Source organism: Strix aluco, chromosome 13 (genome assembly GCF_031877795.1).
Source record: "Strix aluco isolate bStrAlu1 chromosome 13, bStrAlu1.hap1, whole genome shotgun sequence".
NCBI classification, from domain to species: Eukaryota; Metazoa; Chordata; class Aves; order Strigiformes; family Strigidae; genus Strix; species Strix aluco.
Genome location: NC_133943.1, coordinates 13,188,399 through 13,194,398, shown reverse-complemented (window position 1 = coordinate 13,194,398; position 6,000 = coordinate 13,188,399).

Genomic DNA, 6,000 nt, shown 5'->3' with positions numbered 1-6,000 from the left:
TCACTGCTCTTTCTGTGCTGCTGTACTGGACAGGCTGGAACTCCAGTGTGAACTCAAGTCAAAGGGACTGTGACCTGTGGATGAGTCCATGTGGGAGCAGGACACCCCAAAGCATCTGTGGCCGTGTGTAAGTTCACACCAGAGCAGGTACATCTCGAAACATCTGTGGCTGTGCCGCAGCAGGTATACCTCTGAAGGGATTGTGGCCCAAGGGTAAGTCCACACTGGACAAGGTGCACCTCCAAGCATCTGGGGCTGTGGATAACTCCATGCTGCAGCAACTACACCTTGAAGCATCTGTGGCTGCACATGAGGTCATGCTAGAGCACCTCAAAGCATGTGGCTGTGGATAAACCCAGAGCAGGTACACCCCTGGAGGGACTGCAGCCATGGGTTAAGGCCATGTTGGAGGAGGCTTACTTCTGAAGAGACTGTGGCTGTGGGCAAGACCACACTGGAGCTAGAAGTTGAATTTAAGATATGAGGGAAATGTTGTCACCAAGAAGGATATACCTCCACACACATCTTGTCTATTACCCTGCACCATTCTGGCTATTCTTTGAATTTTCAGTGTCCCATGCAAAAAAAGCTTTCCTTCCCCTCTTTCAAATCCCTTTGTGTATAGCTACACCAATCATTACACCATCTCAAAGGAAGCATCTCTAGTTCCACTTTTAGTAACTAAAAATCATATGAGAAAAAGAAACTCCATCACCAAAATGGTGCTTCCATCTTACCTGATCTTAAAGGTCCTCAGCAGCTCTTAAGACAAGTTTAGCATCTCAGTGATATCCTTGCAGACTGGATCTTAGATCTTTTTCAGTGCTATTTAAATCATCATGACTAGTCATAATGAGACCTAAGTCTGTTCTTGTTCCTGATTTAAACTGCCAAAGTTAGTATTTGGGATGGGTTCAGGTCACTTCAGACGGTGATAGCAAACACCAACACATAAAGGACATACCTGATATATGCCTTTAAGCAAAGAATTCAGATCTGCAGGAAAAATACTGCCTCAGAATAGTTTTCAAAGCAAATATATATTATAGACTTCAAGCTCTCCCCTCTTCCAGTCTTTACATGTTCTCCCTATGCATCATAATCTCAGTTTTGTCCCTTGACTAATAGAAAGGGGAATCACTTCTACTAGAGCCTGTAGCAATTCACTTGAACTGGCTATATGATACAGAGGGACTTACAAGATGCTTTTACCCATCAGCTACATATTTTGAGCAGAAGAGCTCAAAAGAAGCCCAGCCTGAGCCACTGAAGACCAACATCTGAAGGTCTCCAAAGGCTCCATGTTCCATATGGCCCGTGGAAACAGTTTGGCTAGCACAAAACACCAAACATATCTAGAGCTAGAAGTATGTCTTCAGCTCCATGAACCTCCCTCCAGCTTCATTAACTGGGGGGCATTACCTCACCTGTTAGAAAAGCACAACACACCCACCCCAGTAAGCTGTTTGCACACTCCTTTTTCATCCTGGCATTCTTCATAATCTGACTGCAAGAAAATACACATTAAGGCCATTTTATAACTTTTCCCTATAATTTTGTAGGTCATTTGAGCACAACGGGCCCACAATGCTTTTAACTTCTCCCAAACTGCAGTTAGAAATAAATTTATCAATTATGCTTTTCTTACATGCTTTGCAAAGTTATATGCAAAAACATATGCTTGAATTAAGATCCCAAACAACTAGTTACTAAATATATATTGTGTATATAAACTGTATATAAACCTCATTATAGACATGTTGATCTGATCAGTCCCTGTGTCTCTTGGAGCACAGTGAGTACCACTTTGGGGCTAGTTAGAGGGACATTATTGTATTTCTATACAGTGCTTCGCTCACAGTAATAAAACTACAGTGAAACTAAAAGTTACAAGATTCATGTCTTTGCTAACCCTAGAGAGACCAATTGCCTCCAGGCTTCTAATTTCTGTTCCTTTTAAACAACAAAAGATAAAAATGCCCTTGAATGATATACTATTCCCTGTAGTCACAGGGTAGAGGCACACTGAATTCCTTAGTGCTGACTCTTATCCTCCATTTCACGTTAATGAAGCAATGAGACCCATTACAGATGCCTGCACTGTGCATGATGTACCAAAGGCAAACATCATCACACCACAGCTGTCAGGTTGCAGGAGCGAGAAGCCGTAATACATGCTGTTACCATGGTGCCACCCGCTGCCAGAACATTACAAATAGGATGAATTATCTGATGTGCACTGAAGTAATTTTACTCAGCCTGCAAAAAGATTATTTTTATATGAATCTCCAAGTTCTCATTACAGAAATTCAGGTAAGGATTTGAAGTGATTCCCACAGCCTGAACGCTGTCAGTGAAGATGTTTTACAGAGTGATAACCAACTGAAAAGGTAGCTGCTCTGTACTTGGTTACAATCCAGATTTCCCAATCATGGTACACAGTTACACTTGGCCTATTAAGGCTCATTCAAACTGAGAACAAGCCACCATGGAAGCATTCATTTTCATCACAGTCATGGCACTTAAAGTCCCAAATATCTCAGATCTTTGCAGGAAGCATAAAATGAGCACACAAGTAAACCAAAAATTACAGTTTCAAATAGGTCTTCAGTTATGCAGGGTAGTGATCAGACACCATTTTGAACTTGTTGCATCTATTCCTGACAGTACCCCAACAGAAAATAAAACTTTGTAAGTATAAAAAGCCATGTATGTTCTATCAACATTAAAACAGTTCAGGAAGTTGATTTTTCAGTCACCAGCAGAAGTCAGTGTTAATGCTTAACTGAAATGGCATGAAGCAGTGCAAAATTCCCAGTGACCAGACTCCCTGTGTCTCAGGCAGCCAGCACTTCATGGGCTCACACCAGCTAGTTTTGCAGTTCTGAGGCTAAGAGAGTTTATATTTTCTAAATAGGAGATTATGCTCTTGTGACTGTGATCTCCTCGAGCCACTGCAGTGAGGAACCTCAGTCCACAGGTTGAGTCTCATCAGAGCTTTGTTCTCATGCAGGTCACAGGAACATGCATTTCCCTTTAAGCCTAGCCAGCTGAGTTGAAGAGTACACAAAATCAGGAAAATAAGAGCCAGCTGACACAAATGGATCTTTCTGATGAATGTTTACAAAATAAAGCTTTGTAACTCAGACCTTCATTAACCAGAAATCCCAAGGAGAACAAAAAACCCAGCATTATGTACACTATTGTAAGAAAGAAAACCACTCCCAGTCACCTAAAATTTGGTGCTGAGATTTATCATCTAACCAAAATTGAAGTTAACTTCATCAATCATCTGCCATAGAGATGTCTTAACTCTGGGTTATGTCACAGATGTGTCTGAATGAGACATTAGCATTCATTTATTTTTAATCTTTTAAACCAAAAGGATCACAGCCAACATTTTAAAAAGCTAATCAATCTTTAAACACTAAATATTAATGAGCCGTGGTGTAAAGAAAACTGATTTTTGCATTGTGTTGCAGAATACAGACTTCTGTCCCATACACGAGATCTCTAGCAACACTCCTGTTTTGGCTCAGAGATGGGCTACATGATGAAATATACCTTTTTGATCTCAACTATTTACAGATAAATCTTGAAAACCTTGCTTGCTTCTTACTCAGACCTAACGCTGACTGACATGTGTTGCGGAGACAGTATTTGTAGAAAAATCAGATGAAACCCAAAAAAGGATCCTACCGAAAACATTCCTCTGCACCCAAAACACCCCTTCATCAGAAGAAAATTGGGGGTGGGTGAAGGACACAAAACTTATGACTGTTTCTTTTTCCCTAGCCTTTGAAAGGATTTAAGAATTTAAGTGAAATAAGATTATACCAGCACGAACTTATTTAGTTTGCTCTAGCATTATCTAATGTTCTACACAGCAGCAGCATTCATTCTCGTGCAGACAGACCAGCAACACTCCCAAGTCTGACTCACACTGAGCTTCCTGCACACCCATTCCACTAAACCCACAAATAAGTTTTTGGGCTTCAAGATTAAATTCTATCAGTACCAAGAGGCCTATGTGAATCATTTAATTATCACCTTTACAAACATTATACAAACTGTATACAAATGTACAAAAAATTGTGCAATCCATTTCAGTATGAAATCCTACAACTAGCAAGCATGTTTTAAATGTTTTGATGGGTGCATGTATACACACAGATGGACATGGCACAAAGCTTATTTCTGGAGGTTCAAATAATAGATCTAGATGCTTGATCACAGGGAATATTTTAAATCAACCAAGGAGTATATAGCAAAGCACTAGTGTCTCTCTCCAGATGAGATGTCTGTTTGTAGATACAGAAAGTTACAACCTGCATTTATGCTGATTTAGTGTCACATCCTTATGGTATCGCATACCACGTTATCTGGTGTTTTGCATACCAATGACTTTTACCTTTGTGGCTGCATAACAAGTGGCCACGTGATGGCACTGTGTAACCAGTTTCACTGCCTTAGTTGCAGGCATTTTTCTGCAAAATTGGGCTTGGACTATTCTAGCTAGTTTGAACTGGTGAAGACAAAAAGAGGAAGATGTGTTTTGTTACTTTATAGTTACTACAGCTTAACTCCTGTGAATGGTAGTCTATATCCATCAAACTTTGATCTGAGCTGAGATAGCCAAGTTATTTCAGAATCAAAAACTATTAAAATGCCATTAAGGATCAGCCAAAACCTGAAATCTCTGCACAGAATTTCCTTAATCATATTTTTTCTGTTTAGTTTGATATTCCTCCAAATTCTTTGACGTTTTAAACCAAAGACAAGAAACTGGAGATAAAGACCACCTATCATATAATTCATTACAATTCATAACACTTTGGCTAATACCTTGACAAGGAGGAAACAGAATGAATGTCTCTTCACATTCAGAAACAGCAACAGCAGATTTCTAGTCCTAACAGACTGAGGGTCAGAATTTGCAACAGGAAAATGAAAATGGGTTTCTCTGCTCTGCCTGTTACCTTTTCCAAGACTAAAAGGAGTCTTCATTACTTGCATCATCACAGCAGAGCAAATGCATTCCCTCCAGCACCTGCAAACCAGACAACCTACCGGGAAACACAATGACTCCTTTGCTGCCTGCTTTTTTAGTTTTCCTAGAAACAGCAGCATGAAAGGAGCATGACTACACATTCACATCTCATCTTCACATGCAGTCAGTTTGCGGTCATGGTATGCCCCCAAGCAGCAGAACTGTGACCCACACCAAATTAACCCCATTCCTTAGCTACAACATTTTAATCTTTTAGTCAGCTTGCAATCATTAAAGCATATTTCTTGTTACTTCAGACACTACTGTGTGAGCTGAAAAGGTGGTCTTGCCACAGCCTGCAGTTATGTAGTATCACAGTGTACTAATCTTAAATCTGACATGGCAATTCCTCCCATTCAGAGCTCAGGTGCATCATGGAAGAACAGAAGGGCCTTCTACCTTAGCAGATGACCAGAACACAGGCATAGCATTGTGATTCATATTAAGGATGAGCTAAAAGCTGAAAGGAGCTCAGGCTGCTGTAATCCGGCTAGATCAGAGTACTGCCCAGGAACTATAAAAGCAGTTTAACTTATGTGAAGGCTAACCACTGACCCCTACAACTGACTTATGTTATGAAGAACAGGAGTTGAGGCACTTACAATGCAAGGGAAAGATTATTGCACCTGTGTCCTTATAATTTGAAGGATGGGGTTCCACGAGCCTTTCCTCACAGAGCACAGACTGTACCCAGCAGTGAGAGCCACATAATACTGTGACAATTAGAAGTAGTCTACAGCTGCATGAGAATCAAACATACACCATCTTAGGCAACCACTGTGAAGAGCAAACAAGTTCAAGAAAGGAAAAATGCCAGAAGAGTACTAGCTCTAGTACTTAATTTACACTAGATATACAGATTAGTTTTAAACCCTTGCATGTTTAATGGATAAAGGGTAATGTTATGTAAACAGTGAGGTCAGAAGTGCCTCTTAACCTGTCATGACCTC